This window comes from Cnephaeus nilssonii, assembly GCF_951640355.1.
Source record: "Cnephaeus nilssonii genome assembly, chromosome: 4".
In the NCBI taxonomy this organism is placed as follows: domain Eukaryota; kingdom Metazoa; phylum Chordata; class Mammalia; order Chiroptera; family Vespertilionidae; genus Cnephaeus; species Cnephaeus nilssonii.
This window is the reverse complement of record NC_137075.1, coordinates 68,295,737-68,310,032: the sequence shown is the minus strand read 5'-3', so window position 1 is coordinate 68,310,032 and position 14,296 is coordinate 68,295,737. Positions and strand designations below refer to the sequence as shown.

The 14,296-nt window shown below is 53.3% G+C and overlaps 1 protein-coding gene across 1 annotated transcript in view; it reads right to left on the bottom strand.

Annotated features, from left to right (window-relative positions):
- Positions 1–14,021, bottom strand: part of PAQR5 (progestin and adipoQ receptor family member 5) — an 82,611-nt gene extending 68,590 nt beyond the window's left edge. The window contains exon 1 of the mRNA XM_079769790.1: positions 13,842–14,021. The gene's annotated coding sequence lies outside the window, so the exon portion shown is untranslated. The remainder of the gene's footprint in view (positions 1–13,841) is intronic.
- Between the last annotated feature and the right edge of the window lie 275 nt (positions 14,022–14,296).

Sequence of the window (14,296 nt, the reverse complement as noted above, 5' to 3'; positions counted from 1 at the left end):
GAATCATTTAACACCCCAGAGACCTCCTCACTCCAGTTGGACACTGGGACTAAAAGCGGGAGCCCAAACAAAGCTGTCTTTAATGGAACAAGACCCACTTTATCAGGAGAGACGCTTCCCTTTGAAAGTCAAATCTGCGGCTTTCAGACAATGAGGGGTGTTCACCGCACACCCAGGCCGGCTGGGCGGTGGCCAGAGGCTGTATCCCTTCCCCGCCCAGGCCTGCGGGCGCTGAACCACTGGAACCGACTTCCTCAGACTCCTCTGCTGCTCTTTTCAGGCCCTGAAGGACATCTTGAGGATGAGGAGCAAAGATTTGATTGTTAGGAGGAGCCTAAAAGGCACCTAAAAGACAAAACTGATGCTTCCAGAAGAGAAGCCCAGTGTGAAACCCAGGCCCAGAGATGTGGGGTGGCTTGCTCAGGGTCACACAGCAAGCTGGGCCCAGGGTAAGTCCTGAAGCCTCCAGTCTTGAAAAGCAGCATTCCATTAGCTGGGCACCTGTGGGACTTGGAGGAACGGTCCCTAAGAGGATGGTGAGGATTAAGCCAAACCAGACTACGAAGGAGGGAAGAGGGAGGGAGGAGGCAGTGGAGTCAGCCACTTTCTCTTCCTCCTGCCTCCTCCCTCAGCCGCATGATTAAACCAAATGTTTCATCCTCCTTCTCACAATTTCCTTTTTTTATCGCTTACATTTTTTAAAACCATTGGTCAGGTTCTAGAGAGGATGTGTTCCAAAAATATCCACACTAATAAAAGAGTAAGATGCAAATTGACCGTACCTTTGAGACGCCCACCAGCCAATCAGGAGTGAGTATGCAAATTAACCCAACAAAGCTGGCGGGATCATTTGCATACACAGGCGCTGAGCGGCCAGGGTGGGGCGGGGCGCACCGCCCCCTGCCGCTTCAGGCCTCTGGGCAGTGTGGGAAGGCGGAAAGGCGGTTCCGGGCCAGAGCGAGGGCGGTGCCGGCAGCCAGGGGAAGGAAGGCCCATTCTTGCACGAATCTTCGTGCATCGGGCCTCTAGTTCAAGAAATAAACGCCCTCATGTCTTAGCGGCCTTCTCACGCTGCTGCTGCCCCCTCCACCTTTCACAGGCAGGGCTCCCTGGGAGAAGCAATATTGAGTCCTGATCTGGAGAAACTCTGGTTTCCTGCCCTGGGGGCAACAGAGGGGTCCTTCAGGAGGCAACAGCCTTCATTGGAAGTTTTCTTTTTTAAAAATACATTTTTATTGATTTCAGAGAGGAAGGGAGAGGGAGAGAGAGAGAGAGAGAAACATCAATGATGAGAGAATCATTGATTGGCTGCCTCCTGCACGCCTCCTACTGGGGATCGAGCTGGCAACCCGGGCATGTGCCCTTGACCGGAATCGAACCTGGGACCCCTCAGTCCGCAGGCCGACGCTCTAGCCACTGAACTAAACCAGCTAGGGCCCCACTGTAAGTTTTCAAAGCTTTGCTGGCCCTCAGAGAAATGCAAGATCACTGAGTCCAACCTCTCCTGTCTAGCTCGAGGCTCCACCACCTGCTGGGGCTCCCCTATTAGCCAAGGCCCCCCATATGACAGAGCCCACTAGGACTCTACCACCTCCTCTCCCTTTCCATCTAGAGGCTCACGTTGCATCCTCCTCCTGTCACCTGGATGCTCAGTCTCCCCGGACACCTGGCCAGAACAAGGGGCCTCCTCACTAGACTTCATTTCCCCTTCGCCACTTTTTCCAGACCCACTGTCTGCTCCAGATCTTCCTCTTTCAAGAAGTCTTCTCTGCCAACCATGCCCAGCGGCTGCCTTGCTCCTCTGCACTGGCACCCGCGGCTGTATTGGAGGATCGCTACGTGGTGTCTTTCCTGCCACAAACCTGTGAGACCCACAGCACCGGGCTCAGGTCAGAGTTCATAAGAAGTAGGTAAGCACTTGCTGAATGTGAGATTATTTCCTCCATATTCCACTCTTAAGAAGGTAAATAATTCCCTAGGCAACAATAAAAGAAGTCACAAAGTAGCATGAGTCATCACCAATTGTGCACATGCGTTTGGGAGATTTGGTGGATTTGTTGACTTACAGCACATAGGACTGGAATGTAGGCCAACATTATTAAAATTGGCAGATTCTCCCCCGCATCCCCTGAAAAAATGATTCTGTTCTGATCATTGTCCCCCTGCCCCTGCCCCCACTGCCCGCGTACACACACTCCCTTGTGCTTTCCAGTCTGTGGTCCTGTATTCCCACCATAAGGCCTTGCCTCATCACCAGCCCATCTCCTCTAGGAAGCTGCCCTGAGAGCTCACTGATTCAACCACCTACGCTGGGATAGTTTTGGAGCCTTGCTGGGACCTGAGGTTCACTGAGCCTCATACTCTCTGCCTGTCCAAGGGTCCCTGATGTCTCAATTGTACCCACAGGATTTTAATTCATGGAGTTGATGGAATGGCACCCGGGGAGGCTAATGCCATTGAAAGATAACTTACTACTTATATTTCCCAAGCGAAGGGGACACATCTCACACACACGGGACCACAAGGGGGGCACTAGGTTTTGGTTAAGAGTCAGAAACAGGAGTGAGGGGAAGGCCTAGGCTAGAGCCTTTACTGGGTTTCCATGGGAAAGGCAAGGCAGGCAGGTTGAAAAGCTTAGGACTGACTCATTTGAATAATTCCAATGGGTTTGGGGCATAGGAGCTGTCCCTGCTTGTCTGGTACCTGCCCTGGGTTGGTTTAGGACAGGGGAGACATTGGCTTGGTGTGTGAAACTGAGATAAGGAAGTGGTTCAAGCATAGACTCTGGATCGCAGGCGAGGTGCAAATAATTTTGGCCATTAGTTTGGCCCTGTGATTAATGGGTGCCAAACAGACTGACAGACTCGAAGCTATCATAGAGCACCCATCCACTCACTTCCCCTCAAGTAGCTCAGCTTCAAGGGTTCATTAATTTAATCACGCTCTTGCTAATACAGTAATTCTCCTGCCCCTCCAGTTCTCTGATACCTCCTTAACGCAACCCCATCCCTGGGCAGACTCAACTTCACTCCCTCAACCTGTGGCCACCAGCCCTCTGGCACCAGCACCCTCTCCCTTGCTTCTGCCTGCTACAACAGCGGAGGTGTCCCCGGCCTTTCCGGTCTGGAATGTAGCCCAGTGCTTCCTCGGGACCTTTGTGCCAGGGGCCACTCTCTCTAGTGAACCTCTCCCATTAGCATTCATAATTCTTTATTTTATTTTTTCAAAATACATTGTTATTGATTTCAGAGAGAGGAAGGGAGAGGGAGAGAGGGATAGAAACATCAATGATAAGAGATCATCATTGACTGGCTACCTCCTGCACACCCCCTACTGGGGATCGAGCCCGCAACCCGGGCATGTGCCCTGAACGGGAATCGAACCGTGACCTCCTGGTTCATGGGTTGACACTCAACCACTGAGCAACACTGGCTTGGCATAATTGTTTTTTTAATCCTCACCTGAGGATATATAGTTTATTGATTTTTAGAGAGAGGAATGGAGAAAGAAACATCGATGTGAGAAACATGGATCAGTTGCCTCCTGTACATGCCCCGACTGGGGATTGAACCCACAACCTAGGTATGTGCCCTTACTAGGAATTAGACCCACAACCTTTTGGTGTACAGAACGACACTCCAACCAACTGAGCCACCCAGTCAAGGCAGCATTCATAATTCTTAAAAAAAAAAAAAAAAGGTAGCAACAGCAAAAACTCCTTGATAAACTAGGGGTTGGGAAGGAGGGACCACTTATAATTTATATTCTAAACAAAAGACTAGTTTCCCAAATACATAAATATCATCTCCTATTTAATAAAAAAAGGTCAACAATCTAATAGAAAACGGGCAAAACATATGCATAAATAGTTCATAGAAAAGGAGATAGAAATGGCTCTTATGTCTATGAAAACATGTTCAACCTGATTCATAGCAGGAAAAATGCAAGTTTAAGCTATATTGAGAAATTATGTTTGTCTTCCAGATTGGCAAATATCAGTAAGTTTGGTAACACTGTACATTGGAGGGTGTGGAAAATGAGCATCCTCATACATGGTTGGTAGGCGTACACGTTCTTAGCAATTCTGTGGGGAGCTATTTGCTAATAGCTTTTGAAATACAAACTCACATAGTTCTGACCCATCAATTCCACTTTCAGGACCTTATCCTACATGCACTTACCTACATTGCAAAATAACTAAAGCACAGGCAATTCAGTGGGGTGTTGTTCGTGATGTCCAAAAAACAGGAGATGAGTTAACTTACATGACATCATGTTGTGGTGGAATATTATATAGCTGTAAACAAGAATGAAGACACTATGTACTGCTCTGGAAGCATCTCAAGATAGCTAACTGGGAAAAGAATGAATCAAGGGCAGAAGATGCATGCACTGTGCTACCAAAGGTGGGGAAAGACTCTACATATGTGTTTACTGGTTCATGTATGAAGTATCTCTGGAAGAATCTGTAAGAAACTGGTGAAGTTGCCTCAAAGGTGGGGAGAGGGGGTTGGGAGACCACAGGAAATGGGGGTGAATACTTTTTACACTGTAATCTCAGTTTTTGAATTCTGAACCTTGTACATTTATTTTCTAAGGGAAAAAAAAAAGGTGTGTATGCGGGGAGAACATGCAAGATTAAATAAACAAAACAAAACCTTCCCTAACCCACTTCCCTTTCTGGCATCCAGCTTCCCTCCTGCCCCATTCCTCAGCTACCTCCGTCTGACCTCTCCCATGGCGCTTACTGGTCTCCGTCCAGTGGCTGCTTCCCAGTCCTGTCTTACTTGCTCTGGCTCCAGAGACGTGACAGGACCAGGCCCTGCTCCTTGGACACGCTTCCAGGGTTCCACACAATCTGGGTTCCTCTGCTCCTTCTCTGGGAACTCTTCCAGTCTCTGCAGGCCCCTCCTCCTCACTCTCCCAGTGCAGGCGCTGCTGGAGCTCACGCCTAGGCCTCCTCTCTGCTCTGCTCTTCATGGTCCACACGCACTCCCGGGCTCATCCCCTCCAGGGCTTCACTCACCGTCTACGTGCATATAACCCCCAAATCCACATCTCCAGCCGGACCTCGCTTCTCATCTCAGGGCTCCACCTGGGTGTCTCCCGGGCTCTCCAACCCAACATCATCAAAATGTAACCCACCAGCTTCCAGCCCGTTTCGTCCTCCACCCCTGGGAGGCCTCCCTGCCTGGGGTCCTTCGTGAGTGTCCCTAGTTCACCCACTCTTCCCCCTCCACCACTGCTCACCTACAGCGTGCCTCTTCATTGGCTCCACCTCCCTCCCCACTGGTCTCCCCAGGCTTTTTCCTGTCTCAGGGCCTTTGCACACATAAGCACCCTGAACCTTCTCCTCCACACTCCAAACCTGCTTTATCTTTTAAAAAAATATTTTTATTGGTTTTCAGAGAGAAAGGAAGTGGGGGGAGGGAGAGAGAGAAAGAGAGAGAGAAACACTGATTGGCTGCCTCCTGCATGTCCCCACCGGGAATTGAGCCTGAAACCTGGCCATGTGGCCCGGCCAGGTATCGAACTGGCAACCTTTGGGTGCACAAGATGATGTCCAACCAACTGAGCCACACCAGCCAGGGTCAGACCTGCTTTATCTTAATGCTTATCTGTCTTCTAAAACTCAGATTAACATCATTTCCTCAAGAAACCTTTCCTGACCTTTTAGACCATAGATCTCAATTAAGGGTGACTTTGCCCCCCGGGGACATTTGACAACATCTGGAGACATTTTTTGTGTCATAGCTGGGGTGCGGGTGTGTATGGCTACTAGCATCGAGTGGGTAGAAGCCAGGGACGCTGCTAAACACCCTACAATGCACAGGGCAGCCCCACAGCAAAGAATTACTTGGCCCAACGTGTCCACAGTGCAGAGTGAGAAACCCCGCCCAGACTAAATCACGTCCCCACGACACACTTTCACCACACGCTCTATTTCTCTTGCATATCACCTATCACAATCGTGATTAAATATTTAACTGTGCAAAGGCATTGGCCAACTTCCATTTTCTAAGCTTTATGGGGTGAATAAGTGAATTGAAGTCACTGGCTCATGTTTATCTATCTCCACCCCGCAATGACCAGCCTCAAGCACAGAACCTGAACTTGGCAGTGAAAAGGTACATGAGATGCTCAGGGCAGGGACTGACCCATCCTGTGCAGATGCCACCCCGGGGTCCTACCCTCCAACTCCACTGGGTCCTCTCTGCCGTCCAACAGCAGTCCTGTCCCTTGCCCTTGACCAGCTGCTCTCCTGACACTGCAGATCCTGGCTCTGCACAGCTTGGGACACCCCTCAAACCCTCATCTCCGCCCAGGTGGCTCCAGGGGCCCCTCCAAACCAACAGGGCCCAAGCTTATTGCCTCACCACCTTGTCAAACCGGCTGCTCTTCCTGTTAGCTTACCCACCATTCACCCAGCCTCCAAACCAGAAACCTGGGCACCCTTGTGTGGCACATCCATCCTTCAGACCTGCTCCCTCCACCCACCCAACGATGTAGCTTCAGTGTTACCCAGTTTTTCCCCACTTGGTTGTTCTTGCTTTAAGCCTCTTTCCCTCCCAGTTCACCTGGGACATCCTGCCCAGCTACGTCCTTCTAAGGTGACAAATGGCATGTATCACTTCCTGATTTAAAAAAAACAACCACCACCCCCAATGCGTCACACTGCCTACAGTGTGGAGGCCAAGCTCCCTAGCCTGGTCCAAGACCCTTCATACTCTACCCCGCCATGGCCTTGTCAGCAGTCACACCCCTGCTTCAGTCCCAAGCACAAAATCCACTGTGCACTAGCTTCATGCCCTCCCCTCCACCTCTCCCCTCCCTTCCTCTCCTCTCAACTCCCCTCTCCTTTCTCTTACCTTCCCCTTCCTCTGTTTAGATAACGGGAGATCTCATGCTCATCCTTAAAATCTAGTCCCAACACTTCTTCCTCAACAGTATGGCAGCTCCTCAAAAAATAAAACATCAATTGCCGTAGGATCTAGTGTTTCTACGTCTGGGTATATGCCTCAAAGAACTGAAAGCAGGAACTCAAATAGAGAGTTGCACACCAAGATTCACAGCAGCACTACCCACAACAGCCGGAAGGTGGAAGCAGCCCACGTGTCCATCACAGATGAATGAATAAACAAAACGTGGTCTAAGCCTATGATGGAATATTATCCAGCCTTACAAAGGAAGGGCATTCTGGGGCATGCTATAACACAGATGAACCTTAAAACATGATGGTAAGTGAAAGAAGCCAGACACAAAAGGTCACATGTTGTATGATTCTACTTACATGCGGTACCTAGAATAGTCAAATCCATGGAGACAGAAAGAAGAATGGTGGTTGCCAGGGGCTGGGGGAGGAGGGGATGGGGAGTTAGTGTTAGAGTTTTATGAAGTGAAAAGAGTTCCACAGTTGGGTGGTGGTGATGGTTGTACAATGATGTGAATGTACTTAAAGACACTGAAGTGTGTACTTTAAAATGATAAAAGTAGTAGATTTTATGTTATGTACATTTTACCACAATAAAAAAAGGCAAAAACAAAACCCAAATCCACTTATTTGTGTTGAGTACCTCTATACCCGCCCGCCAAGCCCCAGTTCCCTACAACACTCTGGGTGGGGCTCACCGGGCCCTCCTCTGCGTGGGCTCACACACATTCTTAGCACATGGCAATTACGGCTGACACCTTGTCCGCCCAGACCGAAGGTGTCTGCAGGCAGGGACTGGGTCTGCCTCACTGCTCAGTCTAGCTCTCATCCACAGTCTAGAGCAGTCTACAGTCCTCCAAGGAGGACTAGAAGAAGGAATAACCCACGTCAATCATTTTGGGTTAACACTACCCCAAATCTCACAGCCTGTTGTCCCTAGAACAGCGATTTACTTCCAAGATTCATCGACAAACCCCTCTCACCCCTGGAGAAGATAAACCTCCCTCTTTCATTAAGCAACTTGGTCAGAAGGGGCTTCCATGGAGAAAGATAATAAACAGCTAACTTGGGAGGAACAAATAAAATAAAGCCAGGGCTGGGTCGGGGCAGGCGTGCTTGGCCATGTGTTTAACATCACCATGCTCTGTCCTCTCCCTCTCTGCGCAGATGATGGGCTGATTCACTTCCTGTGTCCCCAAGAGGGGACCATGGAGAAGCCGAGTCCTTTGAGCACAGAGAGATGATTAGTCACTGGCTAGAAGGCTGCTGACCTTAGCGTGGGGGCCCACCACAGGCCTGCCGCCCCTGCCCCCACTGTCTTATGTAACCCAAGGTCCGGAAAGCAAAGAGAACTTGGCCGTGGCTCTCAGCAAGAGGTTCAGCAGGCCCAGAGCCTCCCCCTTGCTCACATCCTGCCCTGCAAGCCCTTGGAGCCCCCACCCACAGATCCCCACACGGCCCACATTTACAAATCTGTGGAAACTGTGTCTGGGTCCTGAGAGCGATCCTTGGGAGGGAGGGTACTCAGAGGGCATCTAACCCAGTGGGTCTCAACCAGAGACCATTTTGCCCCCAGATGATTGGCACTGTCCGGAGACATTTCTGGTTGTAATGAAGGAAGCGAGAGGTGGTGCTACTGACATCTGGTGGGTAGAGGCAGGGATGCTGCTCAGCACCCCACAGTGCTCAGGGCAGCCCCACAGCAAAGAAGTACCCAGTCTACTAGCCAATAGTCCCTGATCTAAGCCACGCTGTCTCTTTTACAAATGAGAAAACTGAGGCCCAAGAAGGGACAAAGCCAAAGTCAAATGTGAGTTAGTGTCGGAATAGAACCCAGAACTCCCCACCAGTCACACCGGCCACACCAGCCTTCAGCTCCCAAGAGTGCAGTGACCAACTTAGAGGCAGGTGGCAAGCTGGCAGAGCGGCGGACTTTGGGAGCATGGAGTCTAGAAGCCCATGATGGCTACTAGGCTCTGTGCCTCTGCAGGCTCCACGCGAACCCCACCAGGGTCAGCCTGGCCGTGGGGCTCCCAAACAACCAGAGAGAAAGAATGTCTTCAGGGGCTATGGTGTGTCCAGGCAAAATTAGGTGAAATTTGCCACCCAAGTCCCGACAGAACATGCTGGGGGTGATCCCAGCCTGGTGTCAAGGCCAGAAGGGGGCACGACTCTATAGGGTAAACCCTGACTTAGAGAACAGGGCCTGGGTGGGAATTATACCTTAGATTACTGCTTTGGGCGACACTGTCTTTTCCCCCCAGATGCCCAAAATGACTGCATCTCTCATACCTGCTGGCTCTTCACTGCCATCTGGGCAATTTCAAAACAGCATCTCGAGTCACCCTTTTCCTTCCCCCAGGAGCCAGCACCATGTCTCCAACCCCGGGCCGGACCCGAGGGCACAGGTCCAGGCAGCAGAACTGATGGTGCAACCCCATTATTTATGAAGGACTGACTCACATCATATCACAGCAGGAGTACTTTTCCATCACTGTTGCTAAAAGCCACCAGACTTGTAGCGATGGCGGTGATAAGGAGGTCAGGGGACAGAAATGCATGAGCTATGTCTCAGGTCAGGCCTCACCCTCTTCAGGGGCAGGGAGCCCACAGGGAGTGGTCGGGGTGGGGAGTGGGCAACAAAGGTTGGGAGGGGGTCCCTTCAGATGCACTACGAGTTCATTCCTTCAGACTAAGAATGATTATTGCTCTCTCCACCTGCCCAGTCCCCTTCCTCTCCAATTTTTCCAGCAAGCAGGTAAACTCCTATAAATCCTTCAAGGCCCAAATTCTGGAAGCTCTTCCCTAAAATAGTCTCAGGTGCATTCCAACTCTTAATGTGGCAAACCACAATTCAATGGAAAAGGATTGGGGGGGCAGCAGGGCTTGGGGAAAGCCAGCGCCCCCGTGGATCTAACGTGTGGGCTTGCACAGGCGCTGCTTGCACAGGCGCGGCGAGGGGTGTGCCGACTACCCTGGCCTCCAGGCTCTCCGTCCCAGCTGTGTGGCCAACCCGGTTGACGGAGGCAGCATGGCACGGAGGCTAAGGCTGCAGGGTCTGGAGCCAGACTGTCCGGGCTCATTCTGGCGCCCCCTGTCCCTGCCCAAGTGTCATCTTGGGCAAAGTTAGGTCACCTTTCTGAGGCTCAGGCTCCCCATCTATAGGATGTAAAATGGAGATGATACCATTTCAAGCTGGTGGTAACTGTAAGGATGAACTAATACATGTAAAGTGCTTAGAACAGGGCCTGCCACAGAGCTAACAGTTACTGATTGTTTATTACTATTACTAAAAAGGCAGGAGTAATAGCAGAGAAGGGCAGGGTCTCTACTTCCTGGGAGTGGAGGAGGAGAGGTACCTCCAGGGACCGCATCTCCCACCTGTGCTCCTGCAATAGGGCCTCGGGAAGCCTCCTTGCCCCCATGTCTTCCCCTCCGATCAGTCCTACACGGCTCAGAGCTGTAACTCCGAACAGATCATATTCCTTTGCCCAAACAATGGCAGCTGGAAGAATGAGGGGGGAGGGAGGTTGGAGTTGCTTGGTGTGTGTGGATGTGCCTCCCATATTTTCTTTTCTTTTCATTTTTAACTATATTTTTTATTGTTGATAGTATTACAGATATATCCCACGTCCCCCTCCCATATTCTCTATCCCATAGAAAGTCCCAGCTCCTATCCAGTCATAGTTCTTGGATTTCCACCTCCACACCCCACACTGGAGCTTCTCCACCCTGCTTGTCTCTACACACACTGTCTCCGAAATTCAAGCTCCTGGGCCCCCCAGGGAACCACCCTAATCAGATTCCTAAGTGAGGCCCCGAGCCCCGAGCCTTCCCAGGGCCTTGGGCAGAATAATGTCCTCACTCTTCCTGGCCCACATCTGGTTGCACCATCTCAGACAGGTTTGCCATCCCTGGCCCAGGTGATCTGAAGCTCCACCCTCCTCCCCAGGGCTGCCGGGACTTGGCTTTGGTCCTCCTGGGTTCTCCCCGGCCCTGGGGAACTTTCGCAGGCGGCCTGGAGAGGGCGCAATTTTCACCACTGACAGAGGAACGGCCACCTTCGGAAGGCAGATTGGGAGGTTTCTTTTCAGATGGGGTCTGACCCTGTGGGGCTGGTTGTCTGTTCAGCACGGGAGCTGCCCCTTTGGGTGACGGAAGGCAGCTGGCTTGAAGCACCCCTGGCAACCTGGTGCAGGGGACAGAGACCCAGCTTTGAATTAGTTGGAGCCCAATCAGGAAAAGCTCCAGCGCTGCCTCCAACTGGCCACCCCTCATCTCTGGGCCTCAATCTCCCATCCGTACAACAAGGAAGGGCAGGCTGAAGGTACCGTTTACATAACATGTATTAACCGGGCACTCACTACACACCAGGCACTGCTCTGAGCCTTGGGGATAGAGCAGTGATAACACAGGAAGAAAGACCTGCCCTCACAGGGCTGATATTCTAACAGGGATGACAGACAATAAACAAGATAGGAATGAACGTACAGGTTGTTAGATGGTGACAAGTACTATGGAAAATACAGCAGGGAAGGGGTGTAGGAATATAGCCTCTAAGGCTGATTCCAGCTGAGAAGTTCTGGGTCTAGAGCTCTGGTTAAGACCCAGGAACCAAGAGTAGGAAGCTAGGCAGGGACAGCTGGGGATGGGATGGGGCGGGTGGAGGGCATGTTGGTTCAGGAGCTTAAATCCCAGCGATGTTCTCAGTGGCCTCCTCTAGGGAACTGATTGACCAACTCTGGGTGTCCTGTCCTGATCTGTCCTCAGGCCAAAGCAGACTTTGGGGTTATGGGTTCCTCGCAGGGCCTCAGTGTCCAGGGCACTGCCATGGAAAATCTTCTAGGGTCCTCCATCAACACCCCACTTGACCCTGGCCTTGCATAAACAAGACAATGACCATTTCCCCCTCCAGGGGCTCTCACACCACTCCTGTCCCTCCTCCTGGACCCTCTTATACGGTAGCCTGTTCCCTATCTTTACATGGGGAGAGGGAAAAAGGATTAAAAACTCTCCCTTTTTCCCACCAATTTCAGCAATTTCTCACCCTGTAGAGACTGTAAATACTTCCTGTGAACCTACTGTGTGCTCAGGATGAGGTCAGCCTCACGGATTCCAGGATGCATGGTGGCTTCCCAGAGGAATTTACAGCCCAGCTGGGCAGGGCAGGCTGACACTATGGTTTGCTCTGAAGCTCACAGAGCCCTTCGGACCACTTTCTCTCCCATGAAACCATGCAGATTCTGTTGTCGTCATTTTACAGGTGGGGAAATGAAGGCCCATAAAAGCAAGTTCTCCTCCCTCTGTCCCCGGCTGCCCCAGGGAGTGATAAGGAGAGGGAGGAGGCGATGGAGATTTAACGTTTCCAAATAAGACTTCTGGAGGGATGGATAAGGCTTGGGTGGGACAGGGGTCCCCCGCCTCCAACCCAGGGCAGGCCGAGCTGGGCATGGAACCACCTCCCTCTGCTTCTCCCAGGCCTGACAGGAAGCGGACGGAGGGTGAAGCAAAAGCCTGTCCGTCTGGAAAACTACATGGGATTGTGGAAGTGCTCCCTGATTTACAAAATGCCAAATTGCCTCAAGTGGGCGAGGATGTCAAAGGCCTTTGGTGATGGGGGTGGTGGGCCCCTTTCCTCTGCTCGCCGAGGGCAGAGAGCCGTCAGCTGGGAAAGAATCCCTGCTGCTTCGGGTTCCTTCACTCAGTTCTCCTGGAGCACCTTTGCTCCGGGTACTCTGCTACAGCTCCTAGCTCAGCAAGGAGCTGACTCTCTCTTGGAGGAGCTTCGTGACCAGGTTTTATTTCTTCTTGGAGGTGCCCTTTCCTGGCCTACCCCTTCCAGGGGAGGAAGCTCGGGGAGAGGGAGAAGAAACAAACCCCTGCTGAGTCAGGGGCCCGCAAACACGTGGGGAAGCAGCCATCTGGCTCTGGAAGACTGGTGTGCGGTCCAGGTCCACCGCTTTTCCTGAGCACATTGCCTAACTTCTTGGAGCCTTTTTCCCCTTCTGCCAATGGAATAAGGCCTACGTAGGGCGCTGGTTTTGGGGGGGTAAAATGACATCAGAGATGTGTCCACGTTAGCTCCTCTCTGACCCACTGACCTCCCCCAACCTGTTCTCTCTGGTTCTGCATGGGAAGGAGCACCTTTCAGCCCATCCTTACCCTGAGCTGAGCCCTCGTCACAGTCTAGGCTGGAGGAAGCCCATTCTCCTCAAACCAGCAAGGGCCCTGCGCCCTAGGTCTATGCCCTGGTGGGCGGCAGGCCGCCCTTTCTGCGCTCGCTGGTCTCCTGGGGCGTGGAGAGTACTGGGGGAGCCCAGGATGCCCAGCCACAAGACGGCACAGGAGCCAGGCTCCCCTGGCCTGGGCACCCACTTCAACAGCGCCCAGACGGACCCCTGGAGCCGAGGGCCGCCGCCTCACCCTCACCCCGGCGGCAGCCCGGTGTCCTAGCGTGTCTCTGGCCCGAGGAGGCGGGAAGCGCAAATGTAAACATCCCTTAAGACATCGTCAATTCGGCAGTCCCATCCAAAGACCTTTTCCAGGGGTCGGTGGCGCGGAGAGGATCACAGGCTCGGAAGACTGAGAGAGGGGACGAGTGAGAAGGCAAAACTCCAGCGATGTCCGCGGAGACCCCGTGCGCCCGCGGCGGCCGCCCCACCGGGGCCCCGGGCTCCCCGCAGCAGGAGGCGGGCGGCGGGCGGCGGGCGGCGGGGAAGCCGGCTGCATTTCCCTGCCGCCCCGCGCGCAGCCGTCCGTCCGGAGTGAACTTTCCAAGACCCGCCCTCGGAGCTGCGGGTCGGCCCCGGGGAGCACGCGTGCGGCCGCGGAGCTGGGTGCGCGTGGAGCCGGGAGGGCGCGTGCGCGGGGGCCCGCGGCGGCCTCGGCGAGGCGTCCCACCCTCGGTTACCTGGGCTCCGAGGGTCACGGGCGTCCGGCTGGGAGGGCGCGCGGACCCGGCGCTCCTCTTGGCGCAGCGGCCCCCAGACACGCGGGTGCTGCACCTGGCCCGGCCGGTCGGCGCGCCTACCCCGCCGGTCCCGCCCGCGATCCCCTGCCGCGCGGGGCGGGGCGGGGCGCGGGGCGGGGAGGCAGAGGGAGGAGCCGCGGGCCAGGGGCACCCTCCCCTCGCGGGGCTGGCATTTAACCACCTGCCAGCCACTGGCTGGGTGACCTCCCATCACGCGCCAGGCTGAGGTACGACCAAAGCCCCGCGCCCAGGGGGTGCGCATAGGCCCCCTCACCCCCTCTGCACCCCACTCCCAGGGGCCGAGGGTTGGGAGCCTGAGGCCTCGTCAGGGCCAGGCCCCTGAGCATGCCCGTCAGAAGAATGCATGGGGTGGAGTAAGGGAAGGAAAAAACCAA